The sequence below is a fragment of the Meriones unguiculatus genome, chromosome 19 (genome assembly GCF_030254825.1).
Source record: "Meriones unguiculatus strain TT.TT164.6M chromosome 19, Bangor_MerUng_6.1, whole genome shotgun sequence".
NCBI classification, from domain to species: Eukaryota; Metazoa; Chordata; class Mammalia; order Rodentia; family Muridae; genus Meriones; species Meriones unguiculatus.
This window is the reverse complement of record NC_083366.1, coordinates 71,443,474-71,456,419: the sequence shown is the minus strand read 5'-3', so window position 1 is coordinate 71,456,419 and position 12,946 is coordinate 71,443,474. Positions and strand designations below refer to the sequence as shown.

Genomic DNA, 12,946 nt, shown 5'->3' with positions numbered 1-12,946 from the left:
CTGATAGGCTAGGGTCAGATGGAAGGGGAGGAGGTCCTCCCCTATAATTGGACTGGGGGAGGGGCATAGGAGAAGAAGAGGGAGGTAGGGTGAAATTGGGAGGGGATGAGAGAGGGGCTACAGCTGGGATACAAAGTGAATAAATTGTAATTAATAATAAAAAATGGTCTAGTGATGACAGACTTTGCATAGCAAATGCTTGAACCACTAAGCCTGTCTTGGGAAAAAACCAAACCAAAACAGTACATCTGCTGCGGCAAGTCATTAAAAGCTGCTCATGTATTGTTGGTGGGCCTGCATACATTTGGGATTTATTGCCTCAGTTTACCCAAACTGACTTCAGGCTATCAATATCTTACTCTTTTCTTGGAAGCTTCCTCTGAAGCCTCAACCTTGTGTTGTGGTGTTGGAGGGCACCGGAATGGTAGTCCAAACCTAGCACCCTCTATGTGGTTACCCGTTAGTTTGTCTTTCTCCTCCATCATTTTTATTGCTCCTTTAAAGTTTATTTGACTTAAGACTCTATCATCATGGTATGAATTGTTTGCAACTGTACTGTGCTCCTGCCAAAAAGGATGGCATCTTGTATGCCCTGCAGTTTCCCCATGGGATCTAAAGCGATGCTCTGCTTTCAATTCACCTCTTCCTCTTTGTAAAAGCAGAAAAGGCTGCTCTGTATAACTCCTTAAACTAACACTAGATTAAGATGGGTGGCTAGATGGCATTCCAGGGAGCAGACTTTACTAAACCTTCTTGTTTGGACTCTGCCCCAAGAAAATTGCTTGTGGGAGGTCCCTCAATGTGTGGGAGCTTCTAGCACCTCAAAAATCACTTCCAGAACTTTATTCAGGCACCAGATTTCACCTGGTATTTATCTACCATTGTTCCCTTCAGGAAAAGCAAGTCATTAAGGAGAGGATGGGAGTGGGAAGATTATACAGCGAAACATGTGTGTGATGCATGTGTTTGGCCCTGTTTGAAACCAGAAAAGCCAGGGATTCTCAGCCTGTTATGAGCCTCGCGTGCGCAGACATTCATTCATTATGAATGGACTCATTCACTCTGCATTTGTGTTTGGATCTGTGGGTGTGTGCATGTGCTTATATGTTCATGCTGATGTGTCCGTGTGTGTATGTGCATATGTAGGCCAGAGGTTGACCCTGGATGCCTTCAATTGCTCTCTACCTTATTGTTTTAGATAGGTTCTGTCATCGAAGCTAGAGCTCATGGATACAATCAGGCTGGCTGTCCTCTGAGCTCCAGGAAGCTGCTTGTCTCTGCCTCTCCAGTACAGGACTATAGAAGCATTTCGCCACGGTTCACATTTTTGTGAGTGCAGGAGTCTTTATGCTGGCACAGTAAGCGCTTTGCCGACTGTACTGTGTCTCCAGCACCTTTGTTTACTTGCTCTTTTTCTGTGGCATACCTACTACGGATTGGCCCATTTCTATATGGTCTCAAAAAGAGAAAACATACCGTAAGTGCATTATACACTTTGAGTAAAGCATTTCTATTCATTTAATAGGAACTTACCTATTAATGAATACTGCGAAATCAGTTTTTATTTTTTCTCATAGGCATTTCAAAATACTGAACTCAGGGACAGTGGCAGAGTTAATGCATGAATGATGTTAGGAGATAAGGCTGAGGGAATAATGCAAACCTACTCCACTTGGTTGAAGCAGTAGAAGGCTTCCGTTTAGGTCCTGATGATGCCCTTCCTCTATTTGGTTAATACCAAGTCTTTTAATCTATCTGCATCTATGTATCCCTTTGAAATGGTCAACGCCATTGACCTTTTAGAACACCCCGAAAGCAGAACACATGAAGTACTTACCTTGTGCTGTTGATATTGCCTCATGGGCAAGGTGGGTTTGTTCATGAAATTAGGGACATGATAACAAAGGCCAAAGGCAAGAATATTGCCATGGGCTGAGAATTACTTTTGTTGATTATGTTCTGTTGTATGCCAAGACAGTAAACAAGCAGACAAGAAGGGTTTTATGGATCTAGGTTTCTGTGTAGAAAATAAAAAAAAAAAAAAACTTATCTTGGTGTAGAGAAAGGCCTCTTCTGAAATAAATCCATTTGAAAGCAGGGCACTGCAAGTCTCCCTCTGGTGCAATATTTGGATTTGTTATACTACATTCTTATGTTTGGCATATTATTCTGCTGCCTGTGCCTGGCTTCTTAGATACATAATAACACAAGATAAAAATCATTCATTTCAATGTGATGTTAATGAATAAAGGGCACCAGCTTTGCGTGTGTCAGATGGTGGGAGAAATGGCCACACGTGCTTGACTATCAGTACAGGCTGCAGTTACATCGCAGCTAATAAATAAGAGCAATGTGCATCATCAGGCCCCCCCCCTGTGGCATCTTTGAGCAGACTCATTGATGTCACACATTCAAATTTTACTGGCCATTTAGAGTAGTTACGTATTTTGAAGTGGAACAATGGTGAGGAGTTGTGAAAGCATTTTGAAATTGGATAAATAAGGCTTGATTATTCTTCAGAGTTTTTATTTTTCAGGCCAGACAATTGAATATTTTGATAAACTTTGAAAACAGCTGTGATTTCTATTGGCCAAGTACAAACACAGTTTTTCCAAATGTAATTTTATGATTATAATTTTAGATTTTGGAATTGTCCTGTGCCTTTCTTTTTTGAGCATTTTATTGTCTTTTTCCCTTTTATTTTTCTTTATATAATAATAATAGTTATTATTGTTATTACAATTTATTCACTTCATATTCCGGTGTAGCCCCCTCCCTCATCTCTTCCCGGTTCCACTCTCCCTCCTTCATCCCCCACTATGTCCCTCACCTAGTCCACTGATGGGGTCCTCCTCCCTTTCTATGTGACTGTAGCCTATCAGGTTTCATCAAGACTGTGTGGATCCTCTTTCTCTGTGGTCTAGAAAGGCCACCTCACCAGGGGGAGGTGATCAAAAATCAGGCAACCAAGTTCATGCTAGTGACTGCCCTTGCTCCTCTTGCTAGGGAGCCCCCATGGAGACTGAGCTGCCCATGGGCTACATCTGAGCAGGGGGCCTAGGTCCTCTCCATGCATGGTCCTTGGTTGATTCATCAGTATCTTCAGGACCCACTGGGCTCAGATATTTTGGTTCTGTTCTCTCCTTGTGAAGTTCCTGTCCCCTCCAGGTCTTTCTATCTCCTTCCATAAGATCCCCTGCCAAAGTTTAGCTATGAGGCTCAGCATCTGCTTTCATACCCTACTGGGTAGAGTCTTTCAGAGGCCCTCTGTGGTGTGCTCTTGTCCCGTTTCCTGTCTTCTCCCACTTCTGATATCTATCCAGTTTGCCCTTCTGAATAAGGATTAAGCATCTTTCCTAGGGACCTCCTTGTAGTTTAACTCTTAGGTCTGTAGATTTTAGTATGTTTATCCTATATTATATGGCTAATATCCACTTATAAGTGAGCATATACCATGTATGTTTTTCTGATTTTGAATCACCTCACTCTGGACAATCTTTTCTAGTTCCATCCATTTTCCTGCAAATTTTGTGATTCCTTGTTTTTAATTGCTGAGTTGTATTCCATTGTGTAAATGAGCCATAACTTCTTTATCCATTCCTTGGTTGAAAGATATCTAGGTTGTTTCCAGATTCTGACTATTATGAATAAAGCTGCTATGAACATAGTTGAGCAAATGTCCTTGTTGTATGATTAAGCATTTTTCGTATATATGCCCAGGAGTGGTATAGCTAGATCTTGAGTTAGCACTATCTTAATTTTCTGAGAAAGCGTCAGATTGATTTTCTTTTTTTTTTTTTCTTTTTTATTTTATTTTTTTTATCAGTTACATTTTATTAACTCTGTATCCCAGCCGTGTCCCGATCCCTCATTCCCTCCCAGTCCCTCCCTCCCTCCCTCCCTCATCTCCACCGTGCCCCTTTCCAAGTCCACTGATGGGGGGGACCTCCTCCCCATTCATCTGATCCTGTTTTATCAGGTATCTTCAGGACTGGCTGCAAAGCCCTCCTCTGTGGCCTAACAGGACTGCTCCTCCCTTCGGGGGTGGGGAGACCAAAGAGCCAGTCATCGAGTTCCTGTTAGAAATAGTCCCTGTTCCCCTCACTTTGGGAAACCACTTATATAGACCTATAAGATATGATAAACATAATGAAATCTATACACCTAAAAAAGATAATCAATTGAGCGGACATGGGGTAAGATGATCAATCCTCATTTAGAAAGACAGATGGGATGTGCATTGAACGTATGACAGGAGTCTACTGAGCGCATCTGAAAGACTCTAACTAGCAGTGTTTTCAAAGCAAAGACTCATGACCAAACCTTTGGCAGAGTACAGATTGATTTTCAAAGTGGTTGTAAAAGTTTACTTTGCCAGCAGCAATGGAGAAGGATTTTCCTTTCTCCACATCCTCTCCAGCATGTGTTGTCACTTAAGTGTTTTTTCCAAAACTGTTCTTTATTTGTTAATTAATTAATCAATCAATCAATTTATTTATTATAGTTTATTTACTTTGTATCCCAGCTGTGGCCCCCTTTCTCACCCCCTACCAATCCCATCCTCCCTCCCTCTTGTTCTCCTATGCCCTTCCCCCAGTCCACTTATATCCACTTATATGCCCTCCCCTTCTTTTTTTTTCTTTAATTTTTCATCAATTACACTTTATTCATTCTGCATCCCCCCATAAGCCCCTCCCTCCTCCCCTCCCAATCCCACCCTCCCTCCTCCCCTCCCAATCCCAACCTCCCTCCTCCCTCTGCATGCATGCCACTCCCCAAGTCCACTGATAGGGGAGGTTCTCCTCTCCTTTCTGATCTTAGTCTATCAGTTCACATCAAAAGTGGCTGCATTGTCCTCTACTATGGCCTGGTAAGGCTGCTCCCCCCCCAGGGGGAGGTGATCAAAGAGCAGGCCAATCAGATTATGTCAGAGGCAGTCCCTCTTCACATTACTATGTAACCCACTTGGACTCTGAACTGCCCTGGGCTACATCTGTGCAGATGTTCTGGGTTATCTCTATGAATAGTCCTTGGTTGGAGTATGAGTCTCTGTGTTCAAATTATCTTGTTCTGTTGCTCTCCTTGTGGAGACCCTGTCCTCTCCAGCTCTTACTATTTCCCACTTCTTACATAAAATTCCATTCACTCTGCCCAACAGTTGCCCATCAGGCTCAGCATCTGCATTGATAGTCTGTATATGCCCTCCCCTTCTATCTGATCCTTGTCTATCAGGTCTTATCAGGACTGGATGCATTGTCTTCCTCTGTGGCTTGGTAAGGCTGCCCTGCCCCATGGAGGGAGGTGATCAAAGAGCCAGTCCCTGAGTTCATGTCCTAGACAGTCCCTGTTCCCATTACTAGGGAACTCACTTGGGCACTGAGCTGCCATGGGCTACATCTGTGCAGGGGTTCTAGGTTATATCCATGCATAGTCCTTGGTTGGATTATCAGTTTCAACAAAGACCCCTGTGCCCAGCTTTTTGGTTCTGTTCTTTCCTTGTGGATCTTCAGTCTCCTCCAGGTCTTTCTATTTCCCCCTTCTTTCATAAGATTCCCTGCATTCTGCCCAAAGTTTAGCTATGAGTCTCAGCATCTGCTTTGATACCCTGCAGGGTAGAGTCTTTCAGAGGCTCTCTGTGGTAGGCTCCTGTCCTGTTTCCTGTTTTCTTCCTTTTCTGATGTCTATCCCATTTGCCTTTCTGAATGAAGATTGAGTATCTTACCCAGGGTCCTCCTTCTTGCTTAGCTTCTTTAGGTGTACAGATTTTAGTATGTTTATCCTGTATTATGTCTAATATCCACTTGTGTATACCATGTGTGTCTTTCTGCTTAAGTTAAACAACAACAAATCAAGTAATCCAATTAAAAAAATGAGGTACAGAGTTAAACAGAATTCTCAATAGAGGAATATCGAATGGCAGAGAAACACTTAAAGAAATACTCAACATCCTTGCTCATCAGTGAAATGCAAATCAAAAGGACCCTGAAATTTCACCTTACACCCAACAGAATGGCTGAGATAAAAAACTCAAGTCACTTTCTGCTTCTGGGGTACCTCACTCAAGATGATCTTCTCTAGTTCCCACTATTTGCCTGCAAATTTCATAGTTTCCTTGTTTTCAATTACTGAGGAGTATGCCATTGTGTAAATGTACCACAATTTCTGTACCCATTCCTCCGTTGAGGGACATCTGGGTTGTGTCCAGCTTCTGATTATTACAAATAAAGCTGCTATGAACATTGCATAGAAGGTTTTGGCTTCTTTGTCAAAAATCAAGTATCCAAAGGTGTGTGGGTTTATTTCTGTGTTTTAAATTCGATTCCATTGATCCACCAGTCTGTTTCTATGCCAGTATCATGCTGTTTTTATTACCGTTGCTCTATAGTACAGCTTGAGATCAGGGATGGAGACACCTCCAGAATATCTTTTATAAACTGTAAAAACTTAAATAGATTAATCTATAGTTAAAGGTATGTGTTCGGCATTAACTTAGTTGTTATGAGAAAACTAAGCACTGTGTGATTAACTTCCTTGACAGTGTGGCTTCCTGACTACATCCTAAATGTTTTCTTTATACCCACATCTAAGTGCAGCTCTCACTTCTCATCAAAAATCTCTTTGCAGCTTATGTAGACCATTGCAAAAACAAACAAACAAACAAAAAACCAAAAACCAAAACAAACAACCCCGAAACAAAAACAAACAAACAAAAAACCAAAAACAAACAAACAAAAAACCAACCAACCAACCAAACAAACAAACAAAAAACCCAAAAAACAAACAAACAACCAAAAAGCCCCACTACCGGGCAAAATGCGGGGACCTCAGCACCAACAGTACATTTGTGGCTTGGCTTCTGCATCTATTGCCCAGGAAACATTGTGGAAGAGGGCGCAGAACTATCATAAAAACAAGAATGCCGGAAAGCCTGCTGTGAGCCAGGTTACCCTGGAGATGGATGCCTAAACAAGACCTGAGCAATGTCAGTATCACGAGACATATCAACACGGAAGGAGTAAAATCTCACAGGCTCACTCCTTGACAAAAAAGTATAGGTAACTAATGACTGTAGGGAGAGAGAAATAGCCCCTCCAGGAATGAGGCCCTCGAGTGGCCACCCAGGACAAAGTGCCTAGCCCTTGGATCCATATATACATGAAGAACAAAAATGGACACAGCAGGTTGCATTTACATATTTATGCACATTTCTTCTCTTCTCTAGATTTATCAATATGTATCATCAGTTTTAAAGTGGTATATGATAGCGGCTGGAGAGAGGAAAGGGAAGAGGATAAATAATGTAATTATATTTTAATTTTAAAAGTATTGAAAATAAATCAATTGAAAAATACAAATCTCAGGTTTTAAAATTTATTTATTTAATCACTTTAAAGCCTGATTCCAACCCTCTCTTTCCTTTCCTCCCAGTCCCACTCTCACGACCCTTTCCCCATCCCCCTCCACTTCTTCTGGGAGGCCCCCAAGAAGTACCAATCCATACAAATCTTAGTTTTTCCCTTACATGTTGCCTTGAATTACTTAGTGGGATAAGATATATACAAGTAACATTATATAGAATGGGAGGTTTGTACTTACGTATTTAGAAACGCACACACACAAACATACATATGTGTATAATAATAGTGAACGACAAAGAGGTTATGGATTTGAGAAAGAAGGGAGAGGTTTTGGAGGGGGAGAAGGAAAAAGGAGACTATTGTAATTATATCATAACTCAAAAACAGATGGAATAATTTTAAAAATTATGTATTTTAGAGAAAAAGTGTCAATGCTCTGTCTATAAAATATTCTGAAGTATACTGTCTGACTATAATTATCTTTTAAATCTTGGGATATCTAGTTAATCTCAATTCACTTTTTAGTACTTTTTAAAGTTATATTAGGGTTTTAGTGGGATATGGATTTATTATGTCCTAAAATATTCAGGTTTACCTTTTCGGTGGAACCCAAGTCATCTCTTCTTGAAGATGGATGTATTATTAAAAATTGATTTTGTTTTAATATGAATAAATTTTTAACATAATATGGAAAGCCAGTTTAGAGAAATATAAAACTATAATATTCATAGACTCAAATTTAAACTAAAATCAGTCATTTTTTTCCCAACTCTGCTCTCCAAATATCTTGCTCTTTACAGGTAAATGTTCTATTTAATCCCATAGGAATTCCTGCAGGGCAGTTTTGTGATTGCTCAAACATAAATTTGTATATTTGGTGCCTGATAACAATATACTTGTGTGTATCTGAATCAGAATAATTGCTTTATACGTTCATTTTTAGTCATTTGAAAATAAAGTTAAAATATAACCTTAAAAGTGAGATATAGGATATGAACACAGAATTATGGCTTATTTCTTTCAAACATGGCTTGGGGTAAGATATTTAAGATAAATGCCAGTTTTCCTCCGATGGTTGTTCCTATACTTCTTAACTTCTGTGGTTTGAAAGAAATTACGCATGTAGGGAAAGAGGGAAGTGACTGCACATTCGGCTGAATGCATTGCATGCTGGCTGTGCTGGGACCTGGGAAAGGCTTTTCACATAACATTTCTCACTGAGGACTGATCATCTCACCCCTGGTCCTTCTTCTTGTTTATCTTCTTTAGGTGTACAGATTTTAGCATGTTTATCCTATCTTATAGATCTAGTACCCACTTATAAGTGAGTATATACTGTGTGTGTCTTTCTGCTCCTGGGATACCTCACTCAGGACCATGCATGGATATAACCAGAACCCCTACTCAGACGTAGCCCATGGTAGCTCAGTACCCAAGTGGGCTCCCTAGTAAGGGGGACAAGGATTATTTCTGACATGAACTCAATGACTGGCTCATTGAGCTTCCCCTCCTCCCTGAGGTAGGTGCAGCCTTACCAGGCCACAGATAAGGACATTGCAGCAAGTCCTGAAGATACCTGATAAGCTAGGGTCAGATGGAAGGGGAGGAGGACCTCCCCTATCAGTGGACTTGGAAGGGGGCAGGGAGGAGATGAAGGAGGGAGGGTGGGATTGGGAGGGAAAGATGGAGGGGGCTATGGCTGGGATACAAGTGAATGACCTGTGATTAAAATAAAAATAAAATAAAATAAATGAACCCAAGGGAATCTTAAAAATTTTAAAAAAACACAAAAACCAAACCAAACCAAACTAAAACAAAACAAAACATTTCTCAGTTTGTCAGTAAAAGTGATGGCTACGAAATGATGAAACTGAGGCATGGTGAGAGCACATTTCTTGGAGGACAAGTTTTGCATTACCCCTGAGAGGTAAGAAGAGAGAGAGGAGGTAGGGAAATCCTAGCAGTAACCAAAAGACCAACTGTTTCTCCAAAGTACTAACCCAGAGGACATGTGAGAGGATATTTCACAGGAGCCGCTGGCTTTCACAAGCACAGGATGAAACCTGTTCCGGTTCCTGTTCATCCAGTGATGCTTTCCGGAGTTGAGGAGCTGGCTTGTGAACTGTCCTAGAACACTGGATCAGAATCTATGACATAGAATAGACAAGTCCCAGAATACTGGGTGGGATTCGTGTCCTAGAATGAAGTAGTCAGGTCCCACTGCGCATCTCGCTCAGGAGGAGGCTGGAGTGAGACACCCAGGGCAGACGACAACACGGGATCGAGCATGTTTTGTGCCCTCATTTTGGGAGTTCTTCATCTTGCCAAGGGTCTATGTACTGGCTGGGCCTTGCCTTCCTAGCTACCCTGCCACCTTGCTGATTGTTGATTTTTCCTCTGGAAGTTCAAAAAATTTCAAGTCCAAGTTAAACCAAAATCAATTTCCCGATTGCTGATGCTGATGAAGAGTATGCTTTAGGAGTTATTTCCTCTTGTGTGTCTGGGACAGTCTATGCTACAGAAAGCATTCCTTTCCATATTGCCATATGAGGAGAAGTGCTTATGTTCTTTTTGCCAGAGGGAGTAAAATCTTCACAATGGACGTATCACAATGGAGATATCTTTGAAATAATTTAAAGGCAACTTCAGTACTGTACACACCATTTATTGAAGTGCACAGCAAAGTAATGTTTTTTTTTCTGGATTTTATTATTGATTTACACTAAGCAAGACAGAAGGTAGGAGCTCACCAGAGAAAACTTGACTGGGATTTCTGCCAATGCGGTGTATTTTTGCTTATTAAATATATATATGTGTATATAACACACACATATATGCTTCTCAGTATTATCTGAATTGCATCATCTCTGAGGAGTAAGCCCTATATATGAGAAAAGTACTGTGCTTGTATTAGACAACGGAAGAAAAAAATAGTAGTTCACCTGGTCTCATTCTGTTGATCCAAGGAAGCCTTCCAGAACTTTTGGCCATAGTTCCTGAGGCTCTCATGCTAAACTTTAAAATTGAATTTATGGAAAATGTGATGGATCATGAACCCTGTTGGCACACTATTGTGTGCTCCATATGTATTTAGTATGGATTGCTAGGCAGCAAGGATTTCATTTATGTACACAGATATAGATTCTCTGAACTACACGTTACTTTTAAAAGTTGTAAGTTTGAGTGACTTTTGTTTGAATTTTCTGTAAATGGCTTTACTTTGTGGGTTGCAGAGAAACTTCTTTTTTAATTAAATTTTTATTTTTACATTAATTACAGTTTATTCAATTTGTATCCCAGCTGTAGCCTCCTCCATCATCCCCTCTCAATCCCACCCTCCCTCCCTCATCTCCTCCCATGCCCCTCTCTGAGTACACGAGTACATGGATAGGGGAAGTCCTCTTCCCCTTCCATCTGACCCTAGCTTATCAGGTGTCATCAGGACTGGCTGCATTGTCCTCCTCTGTGGCCTAGCTAGGCTGCTCCCCCATCAGGGGAGGCGGTCAAAGAGCCACAGCCACTAAGTTCATGTCAGAGACAGTCCCTGTTCTCATTACTAGGGTACCCACTTGTATACTGAGCTGCCATGGACTACGTCTGAGCAGGGGTTCTAGGTTATAGCCATGAATGGTCCTTGGTTGGAGTATCAGTCTCATTCACACAATGGAATACTACTCAGCAATTAAAAATAAGGAAATCATGAAATTTGGAGGCAAATGGTGAGAAACTCTTCTTAGTGGAGGTAGGAATAAGAGTGGAACTCTAGGTACTGACTGTCTAATAATTCTCATACTCAAGCAGGCACCAGATTTTCAGATCGATAGAGGAGTATTAAAGAACACATATTTCTGGACTCCTTCTTGGAATCTTGGGTAGGGATGGAGAATTTATGTTTTAATCAAGTGCCTATGCACCCATAATGCCTCTGAGCTTTTGATTACACTTTGAGATCCCATGCTCTATGCGAAGCTAGTTTTAATTAAAATAATATGATGTTTACCTTTTCTTCCTCCAACCTGCTCCGTTTCCTCTCCACGGTTACTACCTATCATATTCCTGGTCTTCTCTTCTTTAATTGTTATTTTTACACACACACACACACACACACACACACACACACACACACACACACAGTATAAATACAACCTACCACAATCAGTTACTGCCCTGGTCTCAGTGGAGGATAAAGAGACCAAAAATCCACCAGATGAACAATCAAAATCTCTCTACTTATAAAGAGTTCATTTTCACTATTTTTTTTTATTTATTTGTAGATACCAGGAGCTTATAAATTTTTATCTATGTCTTCATTAAAATTAAACTTCTGGAGCCCTTGTTAAATGAATAATAATAATAACAATAATAAAAACATTGGTAGAAGGTATCACGTTTGAGATCAAAGTTTTCTGTGCTGGGTTTGTTGTCCCTTCCCTCTGTCCAGTCTCCATGGCTCCTGCTACTAGGAGTCTCAGCTAGAGTCCCCTCATATCCTCTCAGAGGCCTGTTCTGACCTAGACCTGCAACTTGTTACAGAGATGATTCCCCAAACCCCATTGTTTCTTTTTCTCTGCAGGCCTTTTGCCTTCCTGACCCTGCTCTCCCCAGGTATGATTTCCACCCTTACTTTCTGTCTGCACTCCCTCTTCTACCCAGTCCCAAGTCTTCAACAACTACCTTTGTCTAGCCTATACCCTGTCCACAGGACCTGCAGGGACAAAAATAGAACAGATAAAGCAGAGATTGAGGGAATGTCCAACCAATGCCAGGCCCAACCCAAGACTCACTGCGTGGAAGAGAGCCAACCCCTAACTGTATTAACAATACTCTGCTATGCTTAAAGACAGGAGCCTATCAGCACTGTCCTCTGAGAGGCTTCATCCAGCAATGGTTTGAAACAGATGCTGAGACTCACAGCCAAACACTGGGCAAAGCTTAGAAAATCTAGTGAAAAGGGGTGGGAGTGAGGAGGATAAAAGGACCTAGAGATGACAAGAGCTCCACAAGAAGACTAACAGAACCAACTAACCAGGGTCCAGAGGGGAGTGAGGAGTCTTAAGCACCAACCAAAGACTGTGCGTGGACTGGACATCGGTCCTCTACAGACATGTAGGCGATGGGCAGCTCAGGCTTAATGTGGGTTCGCAGGGGTTGTTCCTGACATGGGCTTCATTGCCTGCTTTTTGATAACGTCCCCCTGATGGGACTGCCTTACCTGGCCACAGGGGATGAGGATGAACTCAGACCTCATGCGACTAGATTAGTGGGGTTTGTGGGTAGGGGGCTCCTCTATTCTAAGGAATTTGGGAAAGGTGATGTGGGAGGGAGGGTTGGACTGGGAGAAGAGGACGGTGGAGTCTATGAGCTGGATGTAAAATGAGTAAATAAGTTAATTAAAAAAAGGAGTTACCATGTTTTTTGAAATTCCAGGATCTGACACTCTATAATATGTACAGGCAAAACACCAATGTACATAAAATAAAAATAAATGAATTATTTAAAAATAAAGAAGTTACCATGTTTTCTTGTCACTAAAAGGAAATAGCAAGTTGTACTAGGAATATTTTAGTTTAACATTTGAGGTGACTTAG

The 12,946-nt window shown here is 41.2% G+C and overlaps 1 pseudogene; it reads right to left on the bottom strand.

Annotated features, from left to right (window-relative positions):
* Window positions 1-12,606, bottom strand: part of LOC110550445 (glyceraldehyde-3-phosphate dehydrogenase-like) — a 102,990-nt pseudogene extending 90,384 nt beyond the window's left edge.
* Between the last annotated feature and the right edge of the window lie 340 nt (window positions 12,607-12,946).